Here is a 15,989-nt window from a genome sequence, read left to right as displayed (position 1 = left end):
TGCCAACTCAACTTCTCCATAGTTTATGAATCAAGTATATAGTGTCTTCAGTGATAGGATCAGAGGATCAAGTTCTGGCTAGTAAAAAAAAAAAAAAATAGCAATAGCAATAGTGCTGGAATACCAGGAAGTTGACTGTGAAACAGTCTCTCCTAGAAATGGCTACATAAACAAGATTGGAACAATGGCAATATTAATAGAAATGGGGAAATTTTTTGTGGGGTCCTATCCCTAGACAAAGAACTACAGGTGACTTATGAGGAAAGTAAAGTTTAAAAAATTTTTTTAAACTTTAACATATTTTTAAAATGTGCTACTGTTTCTTGTAAAAGCCAAATGCCAATCATAAATAACCTTATTTTTCTTTTGCCATGCGCTAGCCCCTCCCAACAGCTCTGATCAATTGCAGAGTGTGCACGTATCTAATTCAGAAGAGTTAAAACGTTCTGTGTCTAGACTCTAAATGCCAATTACTTTGTATCCAGATTGGGGAGTGCCCAATTTTATTCAAAACCTGTCCACACACACACTAGTCCTCACCCTTAATGTATGATACTTGTAGTTCAAGTGCGTTTAAAATATAAATGTTATATTTACAAATGCATTTCAACTGGATCAGACACTATGTAGAGCTAGGTACATGTGTAGTATTTTCTGTGAACCACAATAAAATAAGTTCTGTATAGTTGAGTTTAGTCTGATAACTGGAACACCCTCACCGCCCCCCCATAGTTCACAACAACAATCAAAGCTTTAAATGAAACAGTGTTTAGGAATTGACCTGGCACCAGGGAGACTAAGTTCTCCAGTCAATACTGGAAAATTAGAGCCGTTGTGTGAAATGAAGTGCTAGAATGGAGAGCTGCCAGCTCCTGAAAGCCCACGTACAGGAGCTGGGCCTGGGAAAGTGTAGTTGCCAAAGGAAGCCAAAGCAAGATGTGAGGGAGAGTGTTCATTAGCAGGGCATATGGCCAGTCTTCGGATGCCATTCTTTCCTCGCTCTTTCCCTTCCTGCCCATAGATTTGGTTAGCTTTGAGTTTCTGTTTCTTCAAGCGAATTTATTATTTTCTGTTATCAGTTGTTTGGAGCCAGGAGAGAGCATCAACTGTCATCACTGTTTGGGTGGTGGTGGCGACTTGGTTTTGTGTCAGATCAGAGAAGGAAAATGCAACATGATGGCACAGGATGCGTAATCACATCCAAATGAAAAGCGAGAAAAGCATGCTTGTTTCAGAGTGAGAAGAGTCCTAGATTAACAATAAGAATTTTTTTTTAAGTCCCTATAGAAACTCTGTTCTTAGGTCTGTATGAGTATTCTCTATTCAACAGCACAAATTCTTATGCCTTTTTCCTTCCAAGCAACTTTGTAGATCTCTGATAATCAAATGTGCTTTTTGAGAAGAATGGAGACACAGACCTTGATGTAATCTTGGTCACAGTACAGCCAGGCAGACAGACACCATGGTAGGCAATTTACAATGTAAAAATTAATATGCAAAATTACGTATAGAAATGTGTTGGGGGAAAAGTATTGGGAAGGCCAGAAATTTGTTACGAATTTCACATTCTGCACACAAGCCCCTCGTATCTGCCCTCTATCCTTCCAATCTCCTCCAAGAGAGGAAAAAAAAACCTTTCATTGTGGGAGCTGTACTGTCACAGTGTGTCCTGCAGTATACCCTTTTGTCAATACTTCTTTGCTTGCTAATTTTTGTTGCAATGACTCTTTGGTCAGTTACAATGCTTCGGGCTTCTGCTTCTCTAGCAATACTGGAACCTCACTGGGACTTCTCTCAGATATCCTGTTATTGCCCTGTGTTGTAAAGATTCTGTAATTTTGAATCTGTATTACCAGCCCCTTCATGTACTCTAGTAGTTCATCAACGGCATAGATGTTGGGGTAGGCCAATTCAAAGCCCCAGATCTGTCTGGGCCTGAGAGGCACCAGGTCTCGGCTTTCAAGCCCTCGGGGCCAGCTAACCTGCAACCCTCACATCTACGACAAGCTCTACATGCTGCCCAGGTGAGATGCAGGGCCTGTTCTCCAAAGTGCTACAGCTGGTGAGGGGCAGGGACAGCTCTCCTGCTGTCATGAACCTAGGGCCAGCTCTCATGCCTCCCATAGGTAGCAAGTGGCTAGGGTTGCTGAAGGTAAGGACCCCACCATGATCCCAGGTGGCATCCACCTGGTTGTGCACATCAGGCCGTTCCTCACTACCTTGGAGTCCCCAGTACTACTTCTCTTCATTGTGCTCTCAGCCTTCTGTTTCTCTTCCTTCTCCATTTCTCTATTCCTTACTTTGCTCCTCTTGGTTGTGCCCCAGGTCTCTGAGTATCTGGTGTCATCTGAGGATTGGTCTCAGGAGTGCTATGTCCCAATTGTGGATTATGACACTGGCAGGGTATAGCCTGTCTCCTCCAGGCCTGCGTGGCACCAGATTGGTGGTCATCTCAGGCTAGCTACCTGTCCAGGTGGTATGGCACTGGCCTGGTAGTCATTTCCGGTCCCTCCTTGCCTGGCCCAGCCCGAGTGGCTTCATGCATCTGTCTTGGGCTTCCTGGAACCCCATGCTGGGTTCTTCTAGTCTCTGGTTTGCTACCTACCTGGCGAGCCCAGGTGGGCCCGTGGCACCAGACTGGTGGTTGAAACATTCAGGTGTTCACAGGTCAGAACACTGAGCATAGATATAACCACTCTCCTTTCTGTACCACAGACATGCATGTGACACAGCAGTCACACTTGCAAAGCCTCTAGGGGAAAGTTGTTTTGTTTTACTTTTTTGTTTGTTTGTTTAAGGGAGGACTTGGAAGGAGCATGAGGAGGTGAGACATATGATCAAAATATATTGTTTGGAAAACTGATTTTAAAAAGCACGAAAATAGAATATTTCATTTTCTTCCTTGGAAAAATATAAAAACAATTTAATGTTCTACTTCCTTATTCTTCTTTAAAATATATTTTCACTAATTCTTAGATAATTTTATATATGTAGGCAATGTATTTTAAACATAATTCACCTGCCAGCCTCCCTCTAACTCTTCCAGTATTTATTCCTACCACCCTCTTGAAGTGCCTCCTTCTTCTCTTGGAAATTACTAAACCCTATAAGAACTCCATAAGTTATTAAAGGTTCCTTATGTTCCTCTCTTTGGTGTTCAAAATTATTCTATAGTTTTCTTAATTTAAAAATAGAATTGATATCTACATATAGGCACTTTTTCAATAGTCAACATATACTGTCTATTTTTTATTAATCTGTGTATATTTTTCATCATATAGTAATGGAACTATTTACAGTTTTTACTAAATATTTCAATTTATGCCGTGAATATGTGATTGGAAATATTCATTTTAATACAGTTGAAGAATAGGCACAGTAGTGATGTATTTTATAAATAAACAGGCAATGTCTTAGTAACTTTTTATATTGCCATGACAAAACACTATGGCCAGGCTGATAAATAAACATTTAATTTGTGACTTGCAGTTCCTGAGAATTACAGTGCATGACCATGATGGTAGGGAGCATAGTAGCAGTCAGGCAGGCACGGTGGTGGACATGTGTCAGCTGACAAACATGAGGGAGAAAGAGAGAGTTCTCCCTCATCAGTGACACACCCCTGACAACAGAGCTAGATACTCTTCCCAAATAGTTCTACCGACTGGGGACCTCCTATGTGTTCAAATAAGCTGATGGAAGCCATTCTCAGTCAAAACACTGTGAATACTAATATCCAAAGACAATTTGACTACCCAACATCCTACTGACTTATAGTCTATATAAATAAAACATACCTTTTCTAGCAATGTTCTACCATCAGAGGTCATATATAGTGAGCTTTGTGATGCTCCCTATGTTAAAATTAAAATATAGACTCTGATCACACAAGAGAAATTTAATTAGAAGACCTTTTATTCAATTGGACAGAGAGGAGAACAATACTCATTTGAAGTAAGTATGACTTCACAATCAACCACAAAACATGCATGCATAATATTACACTTAACATTCAGAATTTTTGAGAAAGGCGAAGAACCCTAGTCAACCCATTTGGCTTCATTCAACATTTATAGGTTCATTATTGGTGCTGTGATTTAGTAGATAGGAGAAACTGAGTTTTCATCTCTGTATCTACAAACCATGCCACATGGTAAAATGGACACACTTATATGCTTAAAATATTTTTCTCAAACTCTAAGCTCTCTCAAATGTTATTTTTCTTCCTACTCTATGGAGGATAGAATTATGTCCTCAGACTGCGTATACATTCTAAATATACACGGCATATATGCCATGATAACTTTTAAAAGGTCTTTTTATTTTTATAGAAATTATCTCATTACATAGTCCACACTGGTCTGGAATTACACATATTGCCCCAAATGCACTGAAACTCATAAACTTTGTGCCTAGTCTCTTGGATGCTAGAGTTATAGTGTGTCATGATACTCATCTTGCAAAGGGGGCATTCTACTATGATTAACTGACTTGAGATGGATTGTCTCAGATCACCCGTGTAGTCTTCATCTATCATAACAACCATTATAAAAAGCAGAGGTACTGCAGTTAGGGGAGATGTGATAAGGAGAGAAGAGGTCAGATTAAAATATTTAGAAAGTTCAGTGTTCCTGTAGTCAAAGATGGGGGAGGAAGGGCCATAAGCTGAGGGGTGCCCGCAGTCACAAGATGATAATAAAGAAAAAAATATATAGATTGTTCATATAGCTTTTGAAAGGAATGTATCTATTAAAAACTCTGATATTTTTCACTCTAAGATAAGAAACTTGTGTTGTCATGAGATATTTTTTTTTGTTTTTTGTTTTTTTGAGATATTTTATTTTTATAACAACAATAGAAAACTAATAAACCAATACCATTGGGGGTAACTAGAACTGAATGTAGTGGACTTTGCTGATGATACGTGAGAGAGTCGGGCTCCCCAAGCTTCTCCCCTTCTTCTGGTGGCCAAAGATGTAAACTGTAAGGCACTCTCAGTGTGTTGAGAGAGGAGTTGAAACGGGTCCTCTCTCTTCTTGTGTTCTTGTGGCAGTGGGTGATACAGGGCTTCTTAACTCTAAAAAGTCATGTGGACCTTTAAGTCTTTCACCTTGAGGCAAAATTGATTGTCGTACTAGGAAAAGGTCTTTGCAAAGTGGTCTTGAGAGTAATGTCAGCCACAACATCAAATGTGAAAGAGAGACTGTCACTGTTAAAGTTGCAGGAGACAAACTGATTCTAAGGATGTTCTTTAGAGGACCCTCTAACCATATTCTTGATGTTACCACAGTTAGCAACATTCTTCAGAAGGCAGGTCAAGTCTCACAATGGACACATTGACAACAGCAACTTGAAAGATTATGCTCATGAGTTTCCCATTCAGCAGTGAGATGACCTATTCTACAACCGTGTCAACACTCGTGGATGCAGGCATGATGTCTGGGAAGCCTCATGGCTATTGCATCATAGTTTGGTAGAGGAAGAGACCTCCTGTGGTCTTTTGGGTGGTGATAATGGCATTAATTGTGGTTATAAGTCTATATACATCATTCCCAAGTTGTCCTGGATGACCTTGGCCAGGGAGGCTATGAGCTTGAAAATATAGGAAGCATTGCTGATGGTCTGGAACGAGCTGTAATTTTCATGGTTCACAACCACTACAAACCTGGTGCAGCAGCAGAAAGACAAACATGATGACCCTTTTTGTAGCACCTTTCAAATGCTCCTCTGCTTTGTGAAGACAAACTCTTTGCTCCAGAATCATCCCAGCTGATGTTGACAGAATCTCCCTTCTGAAAGATGAAGATAGCTCTCTTGTTGATGTTGATCCCTCTGTCACTAGCTTTGACTGTGCCATGGAAGTCTCCCTGTGTAGAATCACACTGGAACATGTAGACCATTGGATTAAGGTAACCGAGGGCATCATTGATGGCAATGATATCCATTGGCAAGTGTTAAAGAAAATACTGGTGACCAAATCTATTCACTCCAAACTTTACCACTGTGCCTCAGGAACACAGTTGGCACTGAAGTAGAAGATTCAGCTGTCTCTTAAATATGGAGGAGCAGAAGACCCAAACCAATAATCTCGAACACATATGGCATTTGCTTTATCTACCTTGACTTTCTTGATTGCTCTCCTGTCACCACCAGCTGGCTTCTTTACTCCTTCAGTCTCTGAACTGGTTAGTGTGCTAGCCACCAGTAATTTCATTGCTGGCAAATTCACATATGGCTTTTCAGAAGTTTTTCTATCTGAGCTCTCTAAAGCAGTGGCTCCTGTGGGTCGTGGGTCATGACCCCTTTGGGGGTTGAATGACTCTTTCACAGGGGTCACCTAAGACCACCGGGAAACAAAGATATTTACATTATGATTCATAACAGTAGCAAAATTACAGTTAGGAAGTAGCAACGAAAATGATTTTGGGGGGTGACCCCAACATGAGAAACTGTTATTAAATGGTCACAGCATTACGAAGGTTGAGAACCACTGCTCTAATATATTAGACAGAAAAATTCTCCTTACCCTTATTAATCACACATTCTATGTTCTTATTTATAAGAAATTGCCTCCTCATATTTGTTCTAGGACTTCGAATATGACTTCCAATGACCGCTTTTACCCTCTTAGTATTCAGACTCCTGGGAATGAGCTAGACCTAGTGATAAGCAAACCATGTCCAAGCTGATAGTATTTACTTGTAAAATTAACTTACAAAACAATCAGAGACCTTCATCCTTTGCCCTCTTATTCTGTGGAAGCTCACTGCCTGTCATATGAGAAGTTCACTTGACAAAGAATCGGTAGGTCCTTCTAACAACACCTGAATGGAACTGGAACTCTTAAGGCCATAGCACCTGATAGGTTGAGATGGAAGGACTGTCATGAATCTAAGCCCAGCCTGGCACACATAGTGAGTTATAGATCAACCTGGGCTAGAGTAAGACCCTGCATTAAAACCAAATCAACCAATCACCACCACCACCACCAACAACAAATAATATGACTTCTGCCCAAAATGTGAGTTCTTTAGGTTTGACCCTTTCTTTAGACATAAGTGTACAGCTCTGACCAATATCTGGTTGGTAGTCTTCCGAGGAATTGAGGCAAGGTGCACAGCTTTCTAACCCATAAAATACACGAAATAATGAATACCTGTCATTTAAGTCCATACGTAGATCAAGAGATGTATCTACATAAGGAAGCTAGATTACCAGTTGTGCAGCCATATCTCACAGCTAGAAATTAACTAGAAGGTTGCTTGGCAAGAATGAGAAACATAGCAAATCATATTCTTAAAGATTAAAGCACAACTTAAGGACCAGAACAAGAGCCAAGATTTGGCTTTCCCTTAATGCATTAGGTTATTGCAATGTTTAATTTTGCCAACTTGACACACTTAGAATCATCTGGGAAGCGAATTTCAATGAGAGATTGTCTGCATTGGTTAGCGGGTAGGCATATCTGTGTGGGATTGTGTTAATTATGCTAACTGACATGGGAAGACAAGCTCAATATCGATGTACTGCTCCCTAAACAGGAATCTTGAACTGTATAAAGGTGGCTAAATCAGGCTGAGCACAAGCAAGGAAGTAAGTATGTATGCGTTCATTTATCTCCGTCATTTTTTTTCTGTCTCTCATTGCCTTTGGTTCACCTCATTCTTTATTTTATTTGGCATTTTATATATGAAAACATATATGTATATATATATTTAGATCATATTTACTACACCATTCTTGTCTTTTCTCTTCAACTTCCCCTGAACTTCTGGATCTGGCTCCCACATTCTTTCCATCTTCCTGTCTTCTTCCTCTTCCCCCTTTCCTTTCTCTTTCATTTTTCTTTCTTCTCTACATAGTGGGCTGTTGAGTGGCTTGATCTTATGCAGGTCTTATGCACCAACCACAGATGTTATGAGTGCGTGAGTGCAATGGTGCTGGCATATCCAGAAAACAATATTTTGCAGAATTTTCTATGACTTCTAGCAGTTCCCACCTTTCCGCTTCCTCTTTCCTGATGTTACCTGAGCTTTGAAGGAGTGGTGTGTGTGTGTGTGTGTGTGTGTGTGTGTGTGTGTGTATGCATGTGTGTATCTATGTAATATACATGTCCCATTTAGAGATGTACATTCCCTCCCAATCACTATTTCCCACCCTGACCAGTTGTGAATCTCTGTATTAACTACCAACCACTGCATAAAGTAGCACTTTCTTCCTTTCTTTCTGTTTTGCTTTACTTTGCTTTGTTTTGTTTCACCTCTCACCCTCTCCCATCTCCCTACCACCTTGGACTTTGATCTCACCCCAACCTTTACTACAATTTTTTTTCTCACTTTTATATCTATTCATTTTGTTTTCTGAACCACTGAGTTAAACCAGAGCCATCTATATGACCACAGGTTTGGAGCTATTCATTAGTACAACTATGAGGTGCACATTGAAGACAAAGACTCTTTCTCTCCCTGAGTCTATCAATAGCCAAAAGTTCATCAGTAAATTCCGTGGTCCCTGAAGTTCCTCCTTCTTCCATGACTGATTTAAGATAGGACCAATCCAGTGCTGGCCCAGCACAGGTAACTGAATTTTTGGAGGGTTAGTGATTGTCACCATTGTTTGGAGTCTAAAAGACATCAATTCACAACCCTTTATCCTACCACCTGCAGAGAATGATCTATCAACCAAGGACCATGCATAGAGAGGACCTAGACTCCCTGCTCAGATGTAGCCAATAGACAGCTTAGTCTCCATGTGGGTTCCTTAGTAAGGGGAGAAGAGACGGTCTCTGACATGAACTTGGTTGTCTGCTCCTTGATCACTTCTCCCTGGTGGGGCAACCTAGCCAGCCCACAGAGGAAGAGGATCCAAGCAGTCCTGATGAGACTTGATAGGCTAGGGTCAGACAGTAGGGGAGGAGGACTTCCCCTATCAGTGGACTAGGGAAGAGGGATAAGGGAAGAAAAGGGAGGGAGGGAAGGACTAGGAGGAGATGAGAGTCAGGGTTATAATTGGCATATAAAGTGAATGAATTGATAAAAGTAAAAAATATATTAAAAATATAAAAAAGAAAAAAGAGTGAAATAGTCAACACAAGAGCATAAGAATAATGAATAAAGCAGAGAGTGGCTTCTGTCTATAGTTTTAAACATAGAGATATAAAAGCAGTCTAATTCAGCAATTCATAGTTTTCCAAAATGTTGAATAGTTGTTCAAAGTGCCTTTTGAAGGAGTAGGAGTAACCCTCAATAAGACATTCATACCATACCATCTAATGATCACATAATGTTCCAGAGAAGTGGGCGTGAGTGCGTAAAAATAAAGTACCATTTCTGATGAAGGATGAAACCAAAGGTTATCAAACAAAAAGCTCTTTGTATCATGTTTCCACAGGTTTCTCACTGTCGAATTTGGAGGAATGTCTTGAGACCCACAAAACAGTTCAGGCTACTGCCATCACTCTTGATGAACCACACGACTTTGATAGTAAATCCTCATTGCTGGAGATGCCACATACGTTGTGCTCAGGACAAGGCCTTATAGAGCTGGTCTATGACTCAAATGCTTTCTTCCTACTAGCTGATGTTCTTATTGCCAGGCTGCTTTTGTAGGCTGCAGGGGGGAAAAGCCACTAACAGTCTTACCTACTTGTCGATTCTATAAGCTACAACAATGGTCAGTCTGGCAAAGTGCACCCATTGGTGAAAAAGTGGCATGAATGCTACAGGGTAACCAAAAGATTTCTACTTAGATTTAAAGCCTATGCCATAGGCAGTAACTCATGCCTGACATTGTAAATCTTGACAATGTAATGGAATGGAAATGTAATAGCCTCTACTATTGTTTTGCTAAATGAATATAGTACCAAATTGTCTTATAAATACTTATCCTTATACCCATCGGCTAGTATAGCTGTTCCTCATCAGAACAGCATCATTTTGAAGTGTTGTAACTAGCTCCTTCAAGTTCCTGCTGTCTTGGATTCCCCTCAACAAAGGACTGTAACCTGAAATTATGAGATAAAACAAACTCTTTGGAAGATTGCTTTGCGTCAGGGTATTTTTTCTTTCTTTTTTTTAATCACAGCAATGGAAATGAAACTAGAATGGTTATCTCATGCTCTCTCAGCAACTGAGATCTGTTGACTCCTCGTGTTCTACCACTGTAGACACCCAGTTCTGCTTTCACAAATCCTGCTTGTTCTTATAGGGTCTGTTTCTACAACTTTCCATGATCTCATGACCCCCACCAGCCACATTATTTCTATGTGTTTATCTGCATCTGCAGCCACATTAGTTTGCAAGGTCTGTCATATCAAAGTGCTATGAACTGGATTACACACAAAATTTACTTTGTTTCTGGATGCTAGGAGGGCAAAATCAAAGTGCCAGCACAGTTGATTTTTTTTTCCTGAATGCTTCTAGGGAGGACCTGTTCCAAGCTTCTGTCTGGGAATCCTCTACCAAGCTTTAGCATTCATGGCTTATAGGATCTGAACATCTATCCTAATCATAACATGATGGATCTGTGTTCAAAATTTTCACCAGACACTTTGGATTGGGGACTCTATCACAGCATGAGCTTTTCCTAACAATTAATTTAACTTCTTTAATTTAATTAATTAATTTATTTAGTGCATGCTAGAGAGAGAGAGAGAGAGAGAGAGAGAGAGAGAGAGAGGGTGAGTGAGAGAGAGAAGACATACACTCAGAGAGGTATAGAGAGAGACAGAGCAAATATGTCCATGGTGTGTGCCAAGGCTGGCATGTGGAAGTCAGAGGGCAAGGTGTATTAATTACTCTGTCCTTCTACCACGCGAGCCTCAGGGAGCAAACTCAGATCATAAGTCTTGGTAGCAAGTACCTTTACCCACCATCAAACTGGCCTGAGATAATTGAATTTTTTTATAAAGGAACATTTTAGTTAACAAAGGTATAAACTATCAACATACAAATTTTGCAAAAACTCCGACCCCATAACACCTGCCACCTCTCCATATACCCAGATATTTTGACTTTTTAAGAAAGCCCTACTGATTATTTGCTTTTTAAGTCTCTTAGCAGAACTTCCTCTCAGAACTTGGGACAGCCCATAAATTGTCTCTTCCTACACGAAAGAATAGGTCTTTCCAGAACAGTCACTTATTTATCTGGATGAACCATCTGGGCTTGATTCTCTCTGCACTGAGGCACAACCACTTTGATGGGAGCTGTGGGAAAGGCAAGCAGGAACTCAAGATCCCCCTTTAATTTAAAAAAGAAAAGAAAAAAATAACACCTCTATGTCAAAGGACAGTCGAGGTGTTGCATGAGGTCTCTGTGAGTTTGAGGCCAGTCTGTTCTGCATAGTGTGTTCTAGACAAGCAAACACTACACAGGGAAAGGCTATTCCCCAAACTACAAACAGACCAAACAATACAAAAATCCTCTATACCATCCCATCCCAATTTTGACCTCATTTCCCTGGTGCTCTATATTGAGCAGTTTTTGTTTTTTTTGTTTTTTTTTTCTCCACTTGTTGCTAAATTCTTATTTCCCTAGTAATTTGACCTCATTTCTAGGATCCTTCCCTCCCCCAAATAGCTTGTTATTGGTGACTTTAGCCAAGCCTATGACTTCATTTCTTACTTTAGTTTTCCAAGCTGTTTCACAATCTAAGCCATGGTAGTTAGAATACTCAAATCTTTGTGTGACTTCTGCAACTAATTTTTTTTTTGTTCTGTTTGTTTGACTTTTTTTTTTTCTTTTCTTGTTGTTGTTGTTATTTTACAATTTATTCACTTTGTATCTCAGTCATAGCCCCCTCCCTCATCTCTTCTGGTCTTATCCTGCCTCCCCTTTCTTCCCCTATCTCTCCTTCCTAGTTGACTGATAGGGGAAGTCCTCCTCCTCTACTGTCTGACCCTAGCCCATCAGGTCCCATCAGGACTGCCTGGATCCTCTTTCTCTGTGGACTGGCTAGATTGCCTCACCAGAGAGAAGTAATCAAGGAAGAGGCAACCAAGTTCATGTCAGAGACTGTCTCTTCTACCCTTACTAGGAAACCCACATGGAGACTGAGCTACCTTTGAGCTACATCTGAACAGGCAGTCTAGGTCCTCTCTATGCATGGTCTTTGGTTGATGCACCAGGCTCCTGCACCTAAATATTGCAGAGGTATTTCAGATGCTACAGGCCCAAACCCAAACTCACCGGCTCTCCTCCTAGGAACACATTTCTCTTCCTGCAGCCCATCTGAGCATAGCCCCAGTTCTTCAAATAAGACTACTGAAGATCCCATATTCTCACTAGTCACATTCAATTGGTTGCTGAGACCCATGGCTTCTCCCTACAGATTTGTCTAATCTTTTTTTGCATAGTCACCCCTCTTTCTACCACATCCATTCAATCATACTTACTTTCCCTCCTAGATGAGAGTAGCTGAGTGTGTTTCTCTCAGAATGTCCGTAAGTACGATGGTTCTTTCATTACTTCCTTGAACAAGATGACTTAATGATAATTAACTCACTAGAAATAAATTTGAAGCATATGAGATACCATATCCGTAGGACTGTGCCAACTTTTCTAGCCCTTTATTTCCTGAGTGCATGAGACACTGGGAGTCATCAAATGACCATATTAAATGGACTCTGTCATCATAATTGAGCCAGTCTTGTCCATCTCTTAAAAACCTCTCCTGGAATTTAGACTTAGATCCACATTTACTTTCATTTCTGCTGAACTCTTCATAGTCATATCATCAAAGTCCTTACTGTTTTCCATTCAGTTCACTGAGTTATTTCCCCTATTATAAACTAAATTGTCTTTCACTATGACCTCATAGCCTAGAGATATTCCCAATAACCTGTTTCTAAATGAACTTATACATGACGATTGTATGCTGTAGTGCACAAAATACGGTTTTGCCTTTAAGAAATCATATTTTTATAAGTAGTTATGACATCAAGTTAGCTGGCTGATATTTGGGTAATACTAACAAAATACAAGGGTTAGAATGAAAAGAGAAATATCTTGAAGGAACCTGAAAAGTTAATGAAGATCAGATTTGTAGGCTTAGAATTTTCAACAAACCTACTTCATTTAGGGTCCTTAAACGCTTCTACCTCTCTTCCAACCCACTGATCAGAGTAGGAGAGAAAGAAGGTTATTGGGAAAAGGGGGTTGTAGACTTTTTAGAAGTGGTTCCTTGGGGTGAATTCACTCTTCGTTGTTCAGATACCAGCAGTCCAGTCCAAACACCAACACCCTCACCAACACTAATTGGTGCAATTCAGCAGAAACATTAAGACTCCACTAAATTGAAGAGTCAGCAAAGGCCACAAGACTCAGTTGAATTGCTCCAGAAGTTCCCTGGAATATTTTTCTCTTCAAATTGAAGTGTTGAAGAAGGAAGAACGAAGACCAGCGAAGCGATGTCAATCCAAAAGCATTCTCTTACTCTCTGTGGGCTTCTAGATATCTCCTCTCCTCAAAGTCCACCCACAGAAGATTTCAGCTGGCCAAAGTCATGCCCCAAACACAAGACAGCTCTCAGAAAAACATCACATGACACAACTGAGTCTTCAGAGAAACCAGAAACTTCCACTTCACTGAGTCTTCATAGGGAGATCACAACAACATACATTCAAAATATCACTCAGTACTCATATCCTCTGGAGGCTGAGGCAGGAGGGTCACACATTAGATAGAGAGCTTTTGTCTCAAAGACACATTAAATTCAATAAAAAGATTGGCTCACAAGACCACTCCCCCGTCTTTTGGAAAAGTTGTTCTTTTGTGTACTGCCACTTGATTCAATATGGTCTGTCCCCAGTTGATCTCATGCCAGGCTTAATCTAGTGCTGACAATACTGAGAAGCAATGGGGCTTCTCTGGGACATTCAGGTCACCACCAGAACACGGGATTTATTGCCATTTCTCAGGACTGAGTTTGGGCAGGATTAGATTACTGTGAGAGTGGGTTGCTGTCAGGCCAGGGCATCCCATTTGCCTGTCTTTGCACATGCATGCTTCCCCGTTCCTCATCCATCACATTGTGATGCAGCCAGGAGGCCCTCAGTATGCACTAGTAGGTTGCTGTTTGTACTTTGCAGCCAACAAAAATGAGTCAAATAAAACTCTTTCCTTTATTAATCATCCAGTCTCAAACATTTTGTTCTAATAGCATAAACTAGACCAAGATGTGCTTAACCACCCAAGCCTTGATCCAATATAAAAAGGTAGCTTTTATAATAATCTATCCAAACCTGGTCATTTACTGATAAAATGGTGCTGACTAGGGAAAGGATATGTGCTGATGATTACTGACAGTGCCAAAGAGTGAATTTTGAGGAGCTATTTATAAAGGTGCGCCATTCTAGACAGTAAAACAACAATTTTTATCGTAAGTCGGTTCCATGAAATTCAGTTTTTCAGCCCCCAAACCAAAATGCAGTCTTGAGGTAATCATTTTCTGCTTTTCTGGACTTCATAATGTTTGTTTTATTTTATGGGTTCACTAAATGTTTTAAATTATGTTGACTTGCTTCTGCTACCTCTAATCTCATGCATTGATTACAGTTAACTTTAGTACCATTTATATTTGTCCATGTATGCCAATGGAGAGACAGAGAAAGGGAGGAATGGAGGGAGGAAAAGAGAGAGAAAGAGAGAATGTTCCTAATCTCTGTGGGGTTGAATGTCAGCAATGATTAATTTTTATTCATTCAAATGCTTGGTCAAATGGGTTATATTTGCAGCAGATTACAAGGGTTAACAAGGGACTTGAATCTTGAAGTGCCATTCATCTTGAAGTAGCAAGTGCCTGGTCTCCTATAAATGGAATGTCATGTTATTTTTAGATGAGGCTTTTGCCAGGAGGATCCAGGACAGAGTGAACAATGCACAGCCTGATTAGCAACCTTATTTAAACGTGTGAATGGCTGCGGTTTCTTAGTGTTACTCAGAGTAAGTCTGTGGCAGGCCTATTCCCTTAGTGAGGGTGCATTATTTAGATCATAAATTTAAAAGAGAGGGGGGAAGAAAGGCTTTCAGAGAATTCAGGCTTGGAAGTTGGAAGTAAGAGGTCAATTAAAGCATACTTCTTAAGTAGGGCACCAAGATGTATTGCCAGTCTGAGAGCTCCAGAAGGATTTTTTTGTGAATGTCCATTTGCAACATTTACTACATACAGATAGTCTCACTAGTAAGTCCTGACCCTATGTACAGACCTTTTAACATATTGGTCTCCACACACTCAGGAGAGAAAGGAGAACCTGAATATTAAGTAGGAACAGAGTAAGTGATCGCTACTTTATTAGACCATTGAAGTAGAGAAAACCATGTCGTGAAAAACAGCGCTCTGGGTAGCTGGTGAGGATGCTTGTGAATACAAAGAGACAGCTGTAAACTGGGCGTCTCGTGTGACTATAATTCTCTGGTACTGTGGAAGAAGGTTCCAGAAGGTTCACGTTCTGCTCTATGAAAACTGCGCTTGGGCTAAGTAAGTGCTCTGTTGCATTTTCATATCTGTAGTTCTCTTTAAACTTTCTTGCTGAGGAACCAGACAATAAAAACCACTGTTTTAGCAATAGGCTTTTAAAAACAGATGTTTTCTTGAGCCATCCTCCATTATTCCTTAGCCTTTCTGTTTTGAACCTGAAACTTGGCTCTTACTCTTATTCTTAAGTAACCAAACTCTCTAATGTTAGAGCTTTAATGCAGTTCTTAAATTTAGACAGAGGACGAATTCAAATAAATCCCTACCCAGGACATATAGAGAAGCTTTTCTTTTCATAATCCTTCTCCCCAGAGTGAAGGCTCATAAGGGCCTTGAGAGAGAGGATACACTAAAGTGCTCTTAAATATACAAAAAAGTTGGATCTTATTCAATCCAAATGACAAGTAATATTACTTTTGAAAAACCAAACCAAACCAAACCAAAAACCCCAAAACCCATTACCATAGACCTAGACCCACAATAAGATCAGAGGACTTAGAGGCAGAACTAGAACA

The 15,989-nt window shown here is 40.2% G+C and overlaps 1 non-coding gene across 1 annotated transcript; it reads right to left on the bottom strand.

Annotated features, from left to right (window-relative positions):
- Positions 1 to 2,636: 2,636 nt before the first annotated feature.
- LOC132656700 (small nucleolar RNA SNORA17) lies at positions 2,637 to 2,763 on the bottom strand. The gene has a single exon (XR_009594413.1). It is a non-coding gene; the product is annotated as a small nucleolar RNA SNORA17 (small nucleolar RNA).
- Between the last annotated feature and the right edge of the window lie 13,226 nt (positions 2,764 to 15,989).

This window comes from Meriones unguiculatus, chromosome 9 (assembly GCF_030254825.1).
Source record: "Meriones unguiculatus strain TT.TT164.6M chromosome 9, Bangor_MerUng_6.1, whole genome shotgun sequence".
NCBI classification, from domain to species: Eukaryota; Metazoa; Chordata; class Mammalia; order Rodentia; family Muridae; genus Meriones; species Meriones unguiculatus.
The sequence above is the reverse complement of the archived record's forward strand: the minus strand, read 5'-3'. Positions and strand labels throughout refer to the sequence as shown.